Genomic DNA, 19324 nt, shown 5'->3' on the forward strand with positions numbered 1-19324 from the left:
GAAAAACATTCTTAGAAAAAACAGCATTCAGTTAGAATTCTGTTAATTTTATGCAGTTGTGTCCACTTGCTTCTTTTATATGCTTTCATATTAATTTCCTGTTGAAGGATTTGCATTTAAATAACAACAGCTGCAAGATTTATGGCTTAAATACTGGCAAAAATCTAATAGAAAGGTACAGAAATGTCTATTGCAATTGCATGATGTTGGCTTAAAACTGTACTTTCCTCTTAAAGATTTTAATTCCACTGGTGAGATAATTTGTTATTTATACAGGAAACAAAATCATTTCCTCTTTACAAGCTTCAGTTTCACATTTATACCAGCTGCAGATACTGTCCAAGCTGAGACAGAAGAGGGTAATTCTTTTGTTCACTCTGATTTTTTTGATTCTGTTAAATTTAGGTAAATTGGCAAACAAGGGAAAAGAGAGCTATAGAATGAAAAAAGCATGAAAAAAAAAGTGATTCTAAAGAAAAGAGAGTTAAAAAGTGATGACCCAGAAAACTTTCTATTTTTCATTTTGTTTCAATTCTTTCAAAGTTGGTTTCTTCTTTTTTAAATGATCATTAACAAATTTATATTGAAAATAAATTGTACCAAGAACATAATTTTCTAGTAATTTTCTACCAATGAGTAGTTTCTTAAAACTATACTTTCTTTCCATCCAGCCTTTGAGCAATTTACTTTTATATAATGTCCGTATTTTCGTAGTATTCACTGAATTTCTGGAAATCCATGTATAGTCACTTACCAACAATTATACATGTAAAATTTCACTCCTCAATGTATAAGAAAGTTTAGCAAGTTTGGAATGAGAACTTTAATGAATAATTACTTCCAACAGTAATTATGGCAAGCACAATAAATAGCAACAATTAAATGCAGAAAAACACTGCTATTACTGAAAATGTAGTGTTGTATTTTTTGATGAGCAGTGGGAAGAGGAACATCAGAAAATAAATCAGTAAATATGGAGAGCTGATACAAAACAGGATGGGAGATGAATAGGTTAATTAAAAAAATATCATGATGGATGTGGGAAAGACTTCATTACATAAAAAATACTCCTAATTATTGATGATACTAACTAGATTAAGTAGACAAACACTCAAAGTGATATATGACAGTCATATGGAATCAGCTGGGGTAAGTTCCTATGCAGTGGGTTGATGTGCATGGACAAAGGAAAAGAGAAGCTTCTGCTCGCCTTTTTCAGCTGCAGATGACTTTTGCTGCTTGTAAAGAAATAAAATAATAAAATGTACAAGAGAAAAAGTAAAATATTTATCAGCAATGTGACAAAACTTCACAAAGAATGCATCATATTCCAGACAACTTTTTTAAAACTTATATTAATTCAACATTAGTTAGAATTAAAAGCTGTTCTAAATTAAGAATTCCTTATAATAACAGAACAAATGTGTTTTTATCATCTAGAATTCTTTTTCATAGCAGTTTTAATAATAAATGGGAATGACATTTAAGCAGGCTGAGAAAATATTAAATTAATGGCAATTTTTATATTTTGTATCACAAAAGAAAAAATTTGAAACCCTCCTCTTTAAAGACTACTTAATGTCATATGTGTAGTTTGTTTAATAATAGTATTTTTCAGTGCACAATGCTTATGTGTAGTACTTCAAACATATTGCATAAATTCTGATGTTCAACTATCATGATTGATCTTACCATTACCTCCAGTTGTAGAAATGCCAATAACTTAAACTCAATTTTTTTTGCTGCTAGTTTACCTTTGAAAAGACCAAGATATTAAAATTCTATTTTTCTAAAGAAGTACTACTTCTTTGCAGTGAAAAGATTAAGGAACCTGTTACTCCATCTGTAACAGTATTTAGATTCTACAGCAAAGAAATCTCGCAAATCTGGGCAAACTGCTCAAACAGCTGACAGAGTGAACCATTGAAATGGTTCAAACTCCAGGGCCTGAAATTCTCCTTTGGCTGTACATTGTCTCAACACACTATGGAGAAATGCAGAGCTCCTTTCTCCCAGCGCCTGTGTTGGGATAGAAGTAAATAAATGTTCTTTAGAGCACTCTTCATCTAAAGAATTTTGTGCAACTCGTAAGCAATTCAAAACAGATATGCCACAAAACCTGAATATTAGATATTTTATAACTTCAAATGATAGAAGGGATAAAAACAAGACATCATTCTCTAATAGGATTCCTGAATATACTTTCTGAAAAGATGTATTCTTCATTTTTCCAAATAATGCAGAGTAGAAAGTACTTTGGACCAGAGTATGCTTCTGTATCCAAATGTCTAGAATGTTCTGCTCTGGGGTGAGAAGTCCCAGACAATTCCAGACACAACGTTTGTATCTAATGTTCAGCACTAATTGCACACACCTGTGTAATATGTCAATTTACCCAGAATGGTACTAGGGTATATTGTCTCTTCTTGACTGAGTAGCTACAAGGATTTTGCATGAAAAACTTCTTACTTCTGGATGAAAACAACAATCACAATGAAGTTCAGCCATGAAATCAGTGCCAATGTGGTCAGTGCTAGAGAGCCAGAGCATGCAACCTTCAACTACCCAAAAAACCTGTGAAGAAGATTCACATGAATTTAAAAAATTGTGAATGTGGACTAAGGCACTTAGTGCCTTGTATCACTGGGTGTATTTAAATTCTTCCCCTTTTTTGATATCTAGTTTCTTCTTGCTTTCTCCAAGCAGATGCTTGTTTCAGACTGGTAATCTGTGAAAAAAAGATCTGGGCCACAACTCAATGAGGAAAACTAACAGAAAAATGCACAGCAAAAACAACAGACCATCAGCTTTAATTAGTTATCCTCTTGTAACGTAATCTGGTGTCCAAAAAAAACTGTAGAAGTATTACTTCTTAATATATATAAATAATAATGTAAAAAATCATTTAAAAATCTATTAGTGACATTCTATTATGTCTTATAATTGAAGTAGTTTTTACTCTACAACACATCTATTGTTCTAGTAGACATTAAGCAAACATTAGCAAAACCAGAGAAATTTCATTGGAATGGAACCACATTATAGGCTGGGGCTTTTTCTTGTTTGTTTCTTAGGGTTGGGTTTTGGTTTTGTTTTGGTTGTTTGGGGGGTTTTTTAATATTCAGTGAATCTTTTAGCCTAATCATAACAATGACTAAGTTTAAAATTCTTACTGGCCCTGAAGGATGTCACAGGAATTTTCCAATGAAAATCTCTTATCACTTTATCCTCCAGCACCAGACCCAGCAGCCTTGCTCTCAATTTTGGTGAAATGCTGCTGCACTAAAACTCCAACAACGTTTTAAAAAAATCCCACTGCTGACCTCAGCTACAACTTTGCAGTACACCAGTTTCACTCATGCATTTCACCTACCACAGGCATCTTTTCTCTGCTGGAGCCTCTTTCCCAGCATACAGTCTTCTTCAATTTACCCTCACGAGGACTTCTCTCTGTACTGTATTCTTCATGTAGCAAGGGAATAATACATCAATGTTAATAAAATGTTTTGGATGCACTGGTTGGTTCCATGTGTGGCATTAGCTTCATCCCATCCCCACTGGCCTTCCTTACATGGTCTTTGTAGTTTAAAATGCAATGATAATTTTTTCACTTTCTCCTCCCCAGTTTTCTACCATATGACATGAATTAGTGTCCATTAGTGGTGCTGAAGTTACCTTTAGATAAAAAAGTGTCTTTTTTTATTAAATAAACTTCAGCTGCAGCACACACAAAAGTATGTGTTCATCCATTGAAATAGTCTCATTAGCTTCACAGGATTGTTTAAATGTGCAAATTATATTAATTACTGCATGATAATTTTTGGTCAGGTTGCACCTAAAAAGCATCAACCATAGAAATGTCAGCTGTGATCGTAAAATAATATATTCAGTTCAAGGGACTGCTTTAGTTCCACATTGCCTTTCTGGCTATCAAATACTGCTGTACTATTCTTAGATGTTTTGCTCACAGAAGTATTCCAGAAATTTAGCATTAGCAGCTTCTTTACTTCTCTTGTCTCCCCCGAGAAAAAGTTGTCAGAGAAGAGCATTTGGTAAAGAAGCACTTTCCAGTATCTTTCCAGTGTTTTTTTACACTAAGAAAAGAAAGGTTGGTGAAACAATAGCTGTTCTTTTGTCACTCAGAGCAAAGAGGAAAGATTTTTTTTTTAATTCTTTCAATGATATACAGAAAACCACTGAAATTTGAAGATTGGAGGAGTGATTCTCTGTCCTCTAATGTGAAGAAGCCAACAGAGGTCTGAAACCAGTATGAAATTCCCAAGTGCAGGCAAACGAATAATTGAATAACAAGCTGTATAGAGAATACTGAAGAAGAGACATTCAGAGAGACAAAAAAATAAAAAAAAAAAAAAAAAAAAAAAAACAGCAGGGAAAAGAGAAAAAAATAGATTTTTTTTTTATGACAACATTTAAAGAAAAATGTTCACAGCATCACAGAAATCAGTACAAATCCCCAAATGTTTTTTTAAGACAAAAATATTGAATTTTACTGTAGGTTTACCTTGGTTGGCTGCCAGGTGCCCACACAACCATATTCTGACTTCCTCTCCTCAGCAGGATGGTGGAGAAAATAAGATGAAAAATCCCAGAGGTTGAGATGAAGATAAGATTATTCACCTATTACCATCACAGCCAACACAGATTTTACTTGAGGAAGTTTAATTTATTGCCAATTAAAAATAGACTCAGTTACTCAGAAACAAACAAAAAAAACCAATCCTCTCCGTTCCAGTCCTTTTTTCCAAGTTCAAACTTCCTTCCTCATTCCTGACTGTTGGACCTCCTCCTCATGCTGAACAGTGCAGGAGGGTGGGGAATGGAGGAGTGGAATCAGCCCGTAGCAACTCCTGTGTCTCACTCCTTTCTCCTGCTTTTCTGCTGCTCTATTGTGGCTCTCCAGCAATTCTAGCTTTCTCCAGAACACATCCACCTGCTCTGGCATGGAGTCCTCCATTGGCTATAAGGTGGATCTTCTCTTCCCTGTAGTCCTCCACAGGCAGAGCTCCCTCACCATGGTCTTCAGGGCCTGCAGGGGAGCGTCAGCTCCAGTGCCTGGAGCAGCTCCTTCTCCTAATTCTGCACTGACCTGGGTGTCACAGCACTGTTCCTCTCACATGTGCTCACTCCTCTCTCACACAGCTGCTGTGCAACACTTTTCACTCCTTCTTAAATATGTTTTCTCCAAGTGCCACAGACCCTTTGGCTGCAGGGCCCTGTGTGGGTGGTTTAAGTTGGTTTAGATATGAAGCAAAGCAAACAAATCTTAATACTTTCTCCTCGTGGATGTTATGATCGTGAAACCTAATCAATTTAATTAAACAAGACATTTTCTGAGAAATTCTACTGATTTGGATGAACTCCCATTTCTCGATGAAATACTATTCTTATAAAAAGTAGCCAATTATTAGTAATGTATTATGTCAACATCTGCAGGCTAATTAAGCTTCCTTAATGACAGATAAGGGTTATAAAACAATCTGCCACAAAAAATTTAAAATTGAAGTCAATACCAGAATTTTCATACTAATTGTATTATTTTAATGCAATTGAGAAAGATACTGTGCTGGTTTTAGCTGGAGCATTTAACTTCCTTCACAGTGGCTGGTATGGAGTTATGTTTCCATTTGTGCTGAACACAGGATTGATAACACAGAGATGCTTTTGTCATTGCTGAGCAGGACTTGCACAGAGCAAAGGCCTTTTCAGCTGTTCATACTGCCGGGCTGGCAAGGTGCTGGGTGTGTATGGGAGGTTGGGAGGGGACACAGCCAGGACAGGTGACCCCAAATGACCAGGGGGACATTCCAGACCACATAGTATCAGGCTCAGTATGGTGGCCCGCAGTATATTCAGTGATTACATCCTACCTAATACATGAAATTACTACTCATGAAAGTAGACAAGAATCTTTTTTCCACTGTTCAGAGAGCTGAGTCCTAGGTTGTTAATTTTGATGATATTGCTAGAGGAAGGCAAAAATGAGAAATATCTTGGATTTGGAGTTCTGAGAATAATAATAACTGGGCTTTGGGTGCAACAGTATTTCCCACTGTGCCCCGTCTCAGTAAATGTTATCCTCATGCACAGCCCTTGAAAAAGCCCAAGGAGAACTGGGTCCTGTGGCTCTCTCTAAGTGCATGCCTTTAAGGAAGAGAGGATAAATGGCTCTTTGACTTTTAAAAAATAAAGATAAAATAACAATAGTACATATTATAATTAATAATGATCACTTTCTAAATACCTCACAGCTTCAAAGCACAAGGAAACCATCAAGTAATTAATGCTTACTTACTGAAATTAACATAATTCAATATGCAAAGATGCTGAAACAACAGAGGAGTTTTAGAACATACAAGCTAAATCCCTGAGCCCACCCGAGAAGCTGCACAAATTTGTACTATCCTTGATGTGCTATGGAAGCTGACTGTCCAACAGCAGCAGAGTACACTAGTGGAATAAATCATTTGGAAAAAAATACAGTCTCAAATGCAATCCAGGCTTTTAGATGGTTTCACCCCTGCTCCAGAGGGTCAAAATCACACACCTTGATGTTCAAGCTACTCATGCTACTAATAGATAGGAAAGAATTGACCAAACAGACAGAGATTTTGTCTTCTTTCCTTTTTTTTTTTTTTTTTGTTGTTGTGTTTTTTGTTTTTTGTTTTGTTTTGTTTTTTGTAAGCACCATTTTATTGCTAATTGATTCTTAACAGCTTATTCACAGTATGATTCTGCATTTTTATACACTTAGAAGTTCCACTGACTTAAACAGGAGCAGTGCACAAGGAATGGAGAATAGGGTCTTTGAAGTTCAGTATCATTATTTAGATTTTAGGCATGCCTGGAGACAGCACTCTACATTAATAAAATGCTTTGCTTCAATTAGATCTGTGTCTCCTGCATCCCTCCCCAATTCCCTCTGCCCTTGTTTAACATAGTCCCTTATCCCTTCACATTATCCAGACAGGTGCTCTCTGCTACCAAAGTGTTGCAAGTTTCACGGAAAAGATTCAGCGTGGGGAGGCACAGTACATATATTGGTTTCTTGGCTGTGATGTATGAAAGGATAATGTATGAATCTGTACATGAGTCTGATTTGTTCTCCTTGAATATTTTGTTTTAGAGATTCTTTAGAAAGATCTCTGAAAAAAATAGTTTTAAAAGATCTTTTAAACAGACGTTCACTTCTCTGTATTGCAAGCATATTTTCACTATCTAGCACATAAAATGTAAATCAAAGAAGTATTACTTCTAGCTGATTAATTCTCAGGGAGATGAAAGACAATATAAAGAAAAAATATGTATTCTTTAGTATATTTGAACTCAGATTTATGCCATGATTTTCCCTCATTTTCCACTGTAGTAAGTCCCCTTATTTCAGATTTCCTTGAAAGAGACTTAGAAGCATAATGGCCACTGAAAACTGACACATTTTGCAAAGTGGGGCCAGAAAATTATAAGTTTCACATTGAGTTCAATGGGAAAGTCATAAGGCCCTGCTCCTTCTCCCTTGGGGTATTTTCCTGTTTTATTGTCAGGACTATAATGGGCAATCAGTTCCTGAAATGGTGCCCTGCTGTCTAGATGAAGCATTTATAGGGTTTTTAAGCAGTCCATTTGAACACTGCAGAATAAAAAAAAAGTCAGCCCTTGTAAGTTCAGATTTTAGGGCCCTGATCCCTCACTGAACCATCAGCAAACCTCCTGCCCACTTGGCATTCAGAGCAGGATAAGAGTCTTGATTTGCACATTTTCTTCTGCAATTCAGACCTTTATTTATCATAGCTGGAAACAACACTACAAATAAAAATGGTTCTAAAATCCAAGTGCCTGTCCCTTTTAAAAGTAAACTTCTCTAGATTTATGCACATATATTTACATAGTAATCTTCTGAATGGCAAAACAGCTCCTAATGAATTAGGGGATTACTACAAAAATATATATCACAGATGTTTTCCATGCAGAAACATTAAAAAAAAAAAAAAAAAAAAAAAAAAAAAGTTTAAAACTCAAAGTAAAGAAGTCCTTTTAAGTGCCTAAAATCACAAGCCAGATCCAAGAAAGAATTAGAACTTATGGGCCACATTCAATATAAGATTTAGGCCTAAAATGAAACTAAGAGATTTTAGGGATCACTTAAGGTTAGTCTAAATTAGGATTTAGAAGCCCAAACTTGACTACAGCTCAGATCATTATCTAGGTCATCTCTTTTCAGCACTTGTTAATCCTTACAATATCCAAATCTATAAAATGCCTTCCTGTGAGGCTTAAAGTTTACTCCTGCTAAAAGTGGCCATACTTGTTCAGCCCTGGCTACTGAAGATATATATGCCCATTGCTCAGATAAAGTCCAGTCTTAATCAGGGGATAGTAAGTCAGTGAGCTATCTATTTCTCCAGAAAAGTCTGAAAATACTGCTATGTTAGGTTTTTTTTACATCTGCTTAATAGTCAAAACTGTTCTTTACAGAAGCTGAAGGCCTGCTACGAGCCCTGAGCCACCATTAGTCATAAATTTAACAGCCACAGGAAAGAGAATGTTCCACTTGCCTGCAGATGTAGAACCCCCATGAAGCAAGAGGCAGGGTATTAGAACAGACAAAAAGTTTGTGAGTAACTCCCTCCTAGTTTTTAGCTGAAAGTTATATACGATTTTTTTTTCAGGTCTTTATTCCTAGAACTATTGCCCTCAACACCAAATGTCATAGACAATACATTTCTATTCTGACACAGAGAAATAATATAATTTCTGTCCTATTCGAAGGACAGTCAGAGAACAATTTCTATGGTCTTTTATGGTTACAATGGCTTAATCTCAAGAGCTAAAGTAAACATTTTTTAGCAACTGTGCTCACCAAAATTTTGATGGTGTCTCAGGTGGCCACAGAGCTTAGCAATTTAAGCCACTTGTATGGTGGAGGCAGCAATTGCTTCAAGATTTAAAAATCTCCTTACTAGACCAATGGTTTAACTGCCAGCCTACAGTTCAAATGACAGGAAGTGCAATTTATCACTTTCCAAAATCATTCCCTTTGGTGTCTGTTCCCCCACAGTGTGTAGGCTTTCAAAATCAGAATCTCACTCTTTTCATCTAAATTCTTTAACATCAGAACAAGAATTTATCCATGGGAACTAGCTACTTACTCTCAGCTGAGTGACACATATCTGACTTACTATACCTTTTTCATTCTGGGCTCAATTAACCTTGTATCATGTAAAATAAAACAGAAGCATGACAGCATGAGCAGAACAGAATTTTCTGTGAAGACAGTGGTTGTTTTTTGTTTGTTTGTTTGTTTGGGGTGGTTTGGTTTTTGTCTTTTTTTTTAAGATATATTGAAAGACTGAGGACATATCGGACATATCTACGTAGATAAAGATGCATATGGCAACTGATCCCAAATTTTACCTGTCTGGCTATAAGCTGACTCCAGTTCCAAGGCTGAGTGGTAGTATTAGCATGGCACCAAGACCAAGTTAACCAGGAATCAGGAGACTCCTGAGAAAAAGAGAGCGTTGGCAACTTTGCAATTTTGGAAGGTTTGAGACTGTTTCAGACACTCCCTCAGCCTCAATGAATAGTTCTATTCAGTAGCAGGTGATTATCCTTAAGAGCAGGACCTATACACACACAGAGAGCTAGCAGAGACACCCTACTGTGAGTGGTTTTTTGGCAAGCCTCACCAGAGACTTTGGCAGCCTCTCTTCCTCTAAAGTGCTACTGTGCTTTTGCATGGTTGCATTCTTCATGCAAACAAATATGTGCCAACCCTAAGAACATGAAGAACTGATAATAATTATTGTTTTCACTGCTGGATAGCAGAGAACAACTGCAACATTGAGAAGTATCATGCTTTCTGAGCTTTTTTTTTTTTTTTTTTTAGAAAATATATCTATTTTCTTAAGTAATAAAATCCTGTTATCTGACAACACATTTGAATTGTGTTTTCATTATATCCATGTGCATTTTGAAATTGATTACAATTTTTAATTAAGGCCCCATGTGGTTATCTGAAAAGAGTCATTAGTAGCCTCCAATGAAACTTTTATGTTAATGCTTATGAAATAATGTATTAGACAACTTTAGAACAAAATAAACTAAAATGTGGAATGTCTTAAATATAACATTTAAGTCCAAAAAAAAAGTTTCTTTTATCCAATATTTTTTACTCCATGCCATGTTTGACAAAGTATTTTCAGTAGATATATGTTCATATCATTTCAATGCTGGAAAATATTTACTTGCTTGGGTTGAAAGTATTTCTTTACAGTACTTCTAGTAATCACTTAACCTGGCCTCCTCTGGACTACTTAGTGAAATTTTAATTCTAAGAAGCAAAAAATAAGTACCACAAACATTGTGATGAAGAAAAGACATGAAAGAAAACAAAATGTAAACAGAGACATAAAAGGTCAATGGGTTTTACAAATTAATTAAGAGCAACACATCAGCTTGGATGGGGCTTTGAGCAACTGGTCTAGGGGAGCATGTCCCTGGCCACGGCAGGGGAGTTGGAACCAGATTAACATTAAGGTCCCCTCTAATCCAAATGATTATATGATTCTCTGATCATCTATTCACAAGCTAGCAGTGAAAACTATTTCCAAGTTTTGTAGCAATGCTCTATCATTTGCATGCAACATAATACGCATTCTGAAAAATCACTTGGGGTAGGGTGTCTGCCTGACTTCAACCAGTGTTAACAGTTGTTGAGGTGGGAATAAGCTGGGGTTTATTGCTTGTCCTCTTGCCTACAGGCTGCAGCTCTTCGAAACATATTCCCTTTTTGAACCTTGTTGTTCTAAATCAGGGAACAATAAGATTTGTTCACAAGAGGAAAAGTCCCCTACCTCTAAAAGAGATAAAATGTTCATGGCAAGATGACTCCAAAGAATTTCTCTGAGACACTGACAATTTGGTCTGGCCTGAAGGCTTTGCTCTGTTGAACAAACACAATTCATTCTGTCTTGTGAGGAATGCCACAGTGAGTATGCAGGGAGCAGTGAAGTTTCTGCTGGGTAAGCCAATTCTATCTCCTAGAGTTCTGGGTTGTGATAGAGGAACAGTTAATGCTGCCAAAAATATGTGTTAATGACTAGTCTAACTTTCAAGATCTCAGCAGCAAATGACTCATCTCATGCATGACAGTAGTTCCTAACCTCCTGATACTGGCTTGATGTTAGACAGACTAGAGACCTATTGGAGAGAAATGTTATTGTAGAGCTCTGAATTATGCATATTCTAGATTCACCAAGGCTGACAAGGCTGTGTAGGTGGAAGATGTCATTCCTGCTAGCTGTGCCTTCATTACTGAAATTCAAACATTAGCTCTTTCGACTCTAAGTCTTTTGTTTACAAATGAATAACAAGAAGTCTAATTTGATAATGAATTCTTACTCCAGGTATTTTTAACTGTGTCTTTTGTTTACTCACAGTTGGTATACAGTGGTTTTCTGGCATAAGGGTCAAGAGGGAAGGATACACCAACAATGACAGAAGACATAACCACTATGTTCATTTTTGGTGTTTTTCTCCTACATGGAATCAGCACATATGTGTTTACTTTTCATTACAGTTTTCAATTTTTGGGCAAGCAGATGGAGAGCAAAGGAGGATAGTGATAATTTCTATCAGTGGTTCTCTTCTTATTCCTTTACCTCCAGCACATGACCTGTGGCTTTTATTTGTCTTCAACAATCTACACATCAAATATTTATATTCCTAGTTCTTTTACCCTAACTGATGAATTCAATTGGTATTTCCATGGGAAATTCTATTTCTTAAGAAAAAGAATCTCAAGACTCCAAGTGATCTCCTTCTCAGAAAAAAATAATCCTGCAAAATGTCTTAGAATATAAGAATATTTTTAGCATTTTTTAGGATTTAAATACAAATTAAAATGTCAGACTTAGGGGTCTTTGTATGGAGATATTGCTATTTATCTATTTCTACTGTTTCTACTGAAGTAATTTTACCTGATACATAGTAGGGTTGTAACCGCTTCATGAGGGAGTGTTGTTCCCTGATAGACTATTACAGATAGTTCTTGCTTCTTTTTTTTTTTTCCTTGCATCTGATTTAGCTCCCACTTTATTGCCCTCTAAGCTAATGACATTGAACTTGATAAAACTATTTTTCATTCTCCTTCAACACTGCAGTTATCTATGATATTCTATTTTTCTCAGATCATGATCTTCCACTGAACTCGTGATCCCTCACAATGCTGCTTATGATGTTTATATCAAGGTCCTCAACGGAATACCAATAAATTTCCCATCAGTGATATTTCTGGATCTTAATACTTTTCCTTCTAACATAAACCCTTTTTTCTAAAGCATGAATCCCTGTTGTTTTTATTCAGAGAAGTATTTTCAGACAATGATTCAAATTGCAGACAAGACTGTCTTCAGGAAAAAAATCATCTTCATATGTGCAAACAGGTGGCAACTCTAATATACCACTGCCTGGATGTCACTGAGATACCTTGTTTATCTAGTTGTACCTGACACAAATTTAGCAGATTATGAAAGGAAGAAAATATAACTTTTTAATTTCTTGTTTTTAAATAAAAGTTACAAACTCAGTAGCAGCCCATGAACAATATTTGTAAATTTAATGACTTTATAATAGTTTGATGGAAGACTTAGGGAATAGAAGATATGTCTACATTAGGAAGCAGTATAGTGCAATACGGATCAATCTGTGGAGTGAAACCATTAATTCAAGCAGTCTGCAGTACAAACATTTTAGATGAAGTACTTTAGAAAAGCTGCAGACTTGTCTTACTTGCACCCCCCTGAAGTGCAGGGATGTGTTACTATAGCACAATTCTTCACCTGTCTTCTATGTACCCCATATAAAGGATTAAAATGTATTCTTCATCCATCCCTTTAATAATTATAAAGACTGGTAAAAATATAGGGTGAAACATCTCCCTAGAGATAAAGAGATGTACTATGTGCTGACTTTGACATGTAATGAGAGACATCAAAGTAAATCTATGTCTAAGAACTTTTCATTTTTTACCAAAGATATACCAGCAACACCCACAACTCTTACAACATCCTGAAAAAGAATTGTCTTTGGATTTGTGTTACCTACTTATACAAGTTAGAAGCCCTAACATATCTCCCAGAGTTTTATATACATTTGAATTTTGAATGTTTTTTATTTGACACCTTTCATACAATTACTAACTTGTTTAAATACCACTGTGCTATTGTCTGAGGTAAATGCAGTAGAAAATCACTATGTTCAATGTTATTGTCTTACAGTTTCATCCCCTCTGTCAAACTGAGAACTTCTGTTAATTCTGCAGGGGAATTTTTATTTCATTTTCTTGTTCATTCCTAATGTGGATGAATAAATTGCTGGCTATCTACTTACAGATATAGAATATTTCTTGTGTCAGTTAGCCAAGCTTAAAATGGATCTGTGCGCTTTTGTCATTGTCACAGAAAGGGTTTTTTCCACACTGCACAATAATGAAATGTAGAAAAAATACACACTAACTTTTTTCAAAAATATATTTAAATGACTGATAGTCAAATCAACTGTTGTTCATTCTAAGGCAGGTTCTCAAACTTAATACAAACTAACTTTAGGAAAGAACCAAGCACATACTTAAATCAGACTTTTTCTTCAGCAGAGCTTGGAGTGAATTCAAAAGGTGGGTTCCAAGCAAGACTTCTACACTCACATACAACAGCTGTGGAAGAATACAGCACAGTGCTTGAAGTACTCAATAGCAGGGGGAACTGGGCACTGACTTCTCTACCCAATTTACATTAAAGTGCCATTAGATAAAAAAGTTATGGTGACAGCAAGGGTATGGACCAGAATGCAAATCTTACTCTACTCAGTGCAGTGCCTTACAGAATAGAATAATTAGGTTGTGTTCCAAATCTCCAGCTGTTGTGGCAATTGCTGTAAAAACTGAGCTACTCATTTGAAAGACAGACTCCTACGTGAGGGTCCAGCCTCATGCAGGCAGCTAAGTGTGTCTCAGAGTTGCCTTCTCAAATCAGATTGGAAAGTGTTCAGACATCTATTTTTACAATTTCGAGTTGACTGATCTTGAAATCTCTCTGTTGAATATTCCAATAACTACATATTCTGTTCTTAGGTGTCTAATTCAGCGAAGTACAGTTCCTGGGATACAGCAAATAACATATACTAGCACACAAGCTTTCCTTTGGAGCTTATTCTTAGGCTACAACTACTGCTTTAGGTATCTGTGTGAGGAAGTTTTGTACCATTGACATTTGCAACTCTCTGATATCACTTAGGAGGTGACTAACATTTCCACTGGTAACATCCCCCTTATAACTAAGCACTTCCCGGAGGCTATGCATATTAACACCAAACTTCTCACAGTATTTAACTGGTAGGTGTCTTGATAATTAGATTAAAATTTCATAAAACAGAGACTACTCAGCATGCTTCACAGCAAAGCCTGAAACACATTCTGAATATTTCAGATGTAGTGGAATATCTACAAGAACTTTAGCAGGACCCCAAATCAGCCAAATCTCTGAGGAGGACCAACCTAGATCTTTCTGCTAGAGTGACTTCTCTGAAAGAAACTGAAAATGCAGCTTCATCAGTTCTTTCAACTAAGATAGCTAAATTTTTGGACAGAAAGACTCAAAATGACTAGGATGTTTTTAAAAAAAAGTTCACTTAATAATTAACATATAACTAAACCATTTCCCCTCACTTTACTTCCTTCATGATCTTAAAGGTAGGTCCTTGCTTCTACACTTTATTTCAGTCATTCTGGAAGCTTCCCAGCTGGGGCAAATCCACAGTCCTCTGTAGTTAGTAGGGACACTGCCTCTGTCATCTCTGAAGCCTCTAACAATGCTTTCAATATTCCTGACCTGCAGGATACCCATTCATTGCTGTACCTCTCACTGCCTCCTACTTCTCTCTCATCCTTGGCAAACCCCTGCACTTCCTATCTCAGTGTTTGCTCAGAATGCTCTCCAGAAAAAAATCCAAAATCCCCTACACAGATCCATATGGCCCAGTCATTTTGAAGGAACAGAAACATAATCTTGAAAAGTGAATTAATAGAAAATAGAGAGAAAAAAAAAAAAAAAAAGAAAATTCTCTGAAGAATTTACAATTGTTACCCTTACTCTACAAAAATTATCTAAACAGAATGCAAGTAAACATCCAGGTCATCCCATTTCTTCATGGCCCTCTTACACAGCATCTCCTAGTTCAACATGCTGGTAGTTTTGCATCCCAAGCCTATCACCCAATACACCTTTAGACTGCAGACCAAGGACAGCATCTAATGCTGCAATACTGCAGCAGTAAGCAGGGGCTGCAATATTCATTTGTAAAACTACTACTCTCTTAAAAAGGGTGCCCAGAGTCCTAAAGCAGCGAAAGAAAAATTTACTCCATGGGTTCAGAAACTGTTTGAGACACAAATTAAACAAAGCTCAATATTTCAACCTATATTCAAACCAGGGATTTTTTGTTTCTCTATTTGCTAGGTTTTTTTTTTTTTTTTTTTTCCCAAGTTTAGTTCTGCCAACAGCAGTTACAAGATTGGTTTCATAAAGGGAGTTTGAAACCATTGATCTCATATAGGCATTATTTAATCTCATAGGAGCAATGAGGAAAAAAGATTCTATGCAGAAATGTTTATTCATTGGTATTCATCTCTTTAAGCTTTCTGTGCTCTGTGATTATATGACCTTTGTATTTTCTATTGACCACCAAAATTCTACTCAATATAATACTTCATTTAAATATTAATGTATTAAGGCATATAAGTATACTCTATGTTAACTTTTCTTCCATTTGTTTCTTCACTTATACTAAAGGGTTTAGATTTGGGAAGAAAAAAAAAAGTGAAACATGTCCTTGAAAACTTGTAACTAGATCTTTATAAATATTACAAAAACAATAATTTTGCATCAGTATGGTGAACAAGTAGCAAAGTGCCTGAAGAATATAAATTGAATGTTCTCTAGAAGAATTGGTAAAGGTTAAAATTCATCATTTTAACTGATAGGCTTTCTTTGGGAAATAACTGATGCAGTGAATACAAAATGCTATGATAATTTTGTGTTTCTCCTCAGTGGTGTTTTTTTGTTTGTTTGTTTGTTGTTTTTTTCCCCTTGGAAAACAATATCTCTTCAATAATAAAGCGCACATTTTTTCATTCATTCTAGACCTAAAGTTTCCTACAGTCCTTGTCTTCACAGCTGATAGGGTTTTCTCACTTTTAATAGCATCTTTTTATCTGAATGGAGTCAACTCTTCTGTCCAGGAAAGGAGAGGCTGCACTCCTATTGGAAATACACAGTGATTCAGATCATTTTAGCAAACGATGTAGCCCACTTGTGGTATGAAGACTGGTTGCTATATACCACATTTACTACCACAGTTTCCATAGTGATTTTCAGACTGTAGCGGGCTGGAGGCTAAACTAGAAAAATAGGCATAAATACAATTTATGTTAGAAATAACAACAGTATTTAGGAGCATCTGTTTGTCCCAGACACTGCACCAATGGCAGTAATAGATAACTTTTCTTCTCAGAGTCCTACCATCTACAAAGTGAAGCAGAAAGGTACTGCCGTCTTTCTATAGTTAGAAAATTGAGTTACAATAAAATTGAAAGACATTTCTTTCACAGTCATATAGGAAGACTGCCACAGAAATGAACCCTGATATGTTGAGTTTCAGACCAGGTTATAAACTAGACTTCATTTTTCCACTGAGTAAATTTACTCCATTTAACTATTACTCAAACTGCAGATTAACCTCCTGTGCTGATAGCAAGAAGGAGTAGACTTGCATGTAAATCAGGTATCAACTTGTAGAGATTAGCTGGTTCCAAGTAATATTATTTCTTTCTATCATGTCAATACTTCTGCCCAAAAAAGAGACTCAGTGCTTTTTAAATTTGGGGTCTGAAACAGGATTTTAATTGCTTTGCCATTTTAAAACATATGATTAGACTGTGGCAAAACAGGGATGCACAAATCCAGATTTGTATTTGGCATTGCTGGCAATCAGACTATCACTGGTTCAAACATTTCCAAACTTTCTCCATAAGATACTAATTGTCCACTCTGAGTTTCAGGCAAGCTGCCATCTTCAGAAACAAGCCCTGTGGCAGATAGACCCTGTAGCTTGTCACTGAGCATCATTTCAGGAGGCTAAGAAAAGAGCTACAGATACATGCACTCAAGCCCCACATTCAGAAACTGCACTGTGCCACTGCAGGTTAGTGGCTTTCTTAATTCACTGTCAGACAGACAAACCTCTCTAAAAGTTCACCACAAAAAGCACAGCTACTCTGAGTATGTAAGCGTGTGAAGTTCACCCCTAATCTTTACATGAGCCAAGAATTATTCCTATTCCTTTTATATCTTTCTCTCTCCCCCCCGCCCCCAACCTTTTCTTTCTGCAGGCTGTTCAGATAAGGATTTTCATTGTCATTGTTCCCACTCTACTCTGAATAAGTGGAGTGTATGAAAAATCCAAAATCACAAAAGGACTCACAAATACTGATGCCACTGAACTTGAATTTAAAGTTATCTCACAAGGACACTGTTAACATTTATCCTCCTCTCTGTAGGCCAACAAATTAAAATATTACTTGAAGTCTCAGATCAGTTTCTGCAAGAGCATTTCATTTTGATTGATATCCTCTATTAATATCAGTGATGCTAGTTACCTTTAAGACACCCCAAAGGGCAGTCAGCTAGTTAAAACTCCACGTGAACCTCATGCCAGCTGTTTAGCCCCTTGAAAGTTTTGCTGAGCATTGGCAGAAGACCTTATCAATCATTACAATTAAGTGCCTTCCGACTGTCCCTTCTAAGTGAAGTCAGCTGAAGTACCATCTGCTATTTTGCTTTTGAAACTCATTGGTCTCCTCTAAGCCAGCCGTTTCACTTTTGAAATTACATTTCTTTTTCAAGAGAGTGATGGGCTGATGAAGAAAACTTTTTGTTTTAATAATCAGCAGTTTCTATGATGTGACATAATTTTTGCAGTGCTCAGGGCCTTTTACAAATCAAAAGGAATCCAACTAAAACAGTAATTAATGTTAAACGACTAGTCACATACAGTCGTATTTAATTAAAAAGTTCTAATCTTTGATTAAAACTCCTGACACGTTCTTATGACTGCAAACTGTTGTCTAAAAAGAGAAAGTAATTTGGTACGTAATCTATTGTGTCTTCTAACTGACACCTGCTAATTGTTTTAGCAGCAAATGGCAACAATTTAATTTAGGAAGTCAAAAAGTTTATCTTTCATGTTCAACAGATTTTTTTTCTGTATTACATTCCTTTACCACATTAGAAAGATCTCTTCCTGAGTGATTGTTATCCCTCTAAGAATTTTCTGCTTTCTAACAACATGATTTTCTATAGTAAATTCAAAAGATATTTACTGGACCATTCTTTTAATGTGCAGTTAATGTTTTAAATGCTATTAATCTCAATTTTTTTTTCTAAATATTGACTTATCTGAACAGTGGATGCTGCAAAGAGGTTTCTATACTCATAGCTTACAGGGAGAAAACCAGGAGGAGTAAGCCACAAAAATTATCTCCACAGGAATTCTGGCATTCAGAATTTCAGCTGGTGAAAAGCTGGCAGCTATAGCCACATTCAGCAGTATAGTGAAGAACCTTGCCCCTTTGCCTTATCCCCTTGGGGTCTTAGCTTCAGTACCAGCAGTACAAAGAACATTGTTAAGGCAGAAGTGCCTCAGAGGAAAGAATATTCTTTTCCAGCTTCTACTCTTTTTGCTTTTACTCATCAGTGCAGTCTAACTGTGATTTAGCAAAAATTAGAGTCACTATTATGTCTGTATTTACTGCTAACGTGCTCTTTCTTTTTAGGCTTATGGTTAATCTGCTAGCTGTATTTTTTCTTTTTCTTTCTGTCTTCTATGGCATGATCATTTGTTATCTGTACTTTTTTAGGACTATAATTGTTCTAAAAAATAGACACTCCAAATATTGTTCTAAAAAAGACACTCCAAATACACTGGGACTGGAATTCCCAACAAGTATTTTGTTCGCTTTATGTCTTATTTTACCAGTATATAAAAAATCCCTTTGGAATGTTGCATGAAGCATTCTCAGGGAAGAATACCATCCCTGTCTTTTGACTGCTCATGTTTCAAAGTCACATGTAATCCACAGAGCCAAGTGGTAGGTGAAGTGTGTCTGCAAATATATTTTGGTTCTGATGGCTTCAGACACTGGTGAGCTGTGACACCTACAGTCAAAACTACCTACTTGGGCACAGTAATTTTC

The sequence above is a fragment of the Sylvia atricapilla genome, chromosome 2, assembly GCF_009819655.1.
Source record: "Sylvia atricapilla isolate bSylAtr1 chromosome 2, bSylAtr1.pri, whole genome shotgun sequence".
Lineage (NCBI taxonomy): Eukaryota > Metazoa > Chordata > Aves > Passeriformes > Sylviidae > Sylvia > Sylvia atricapilla.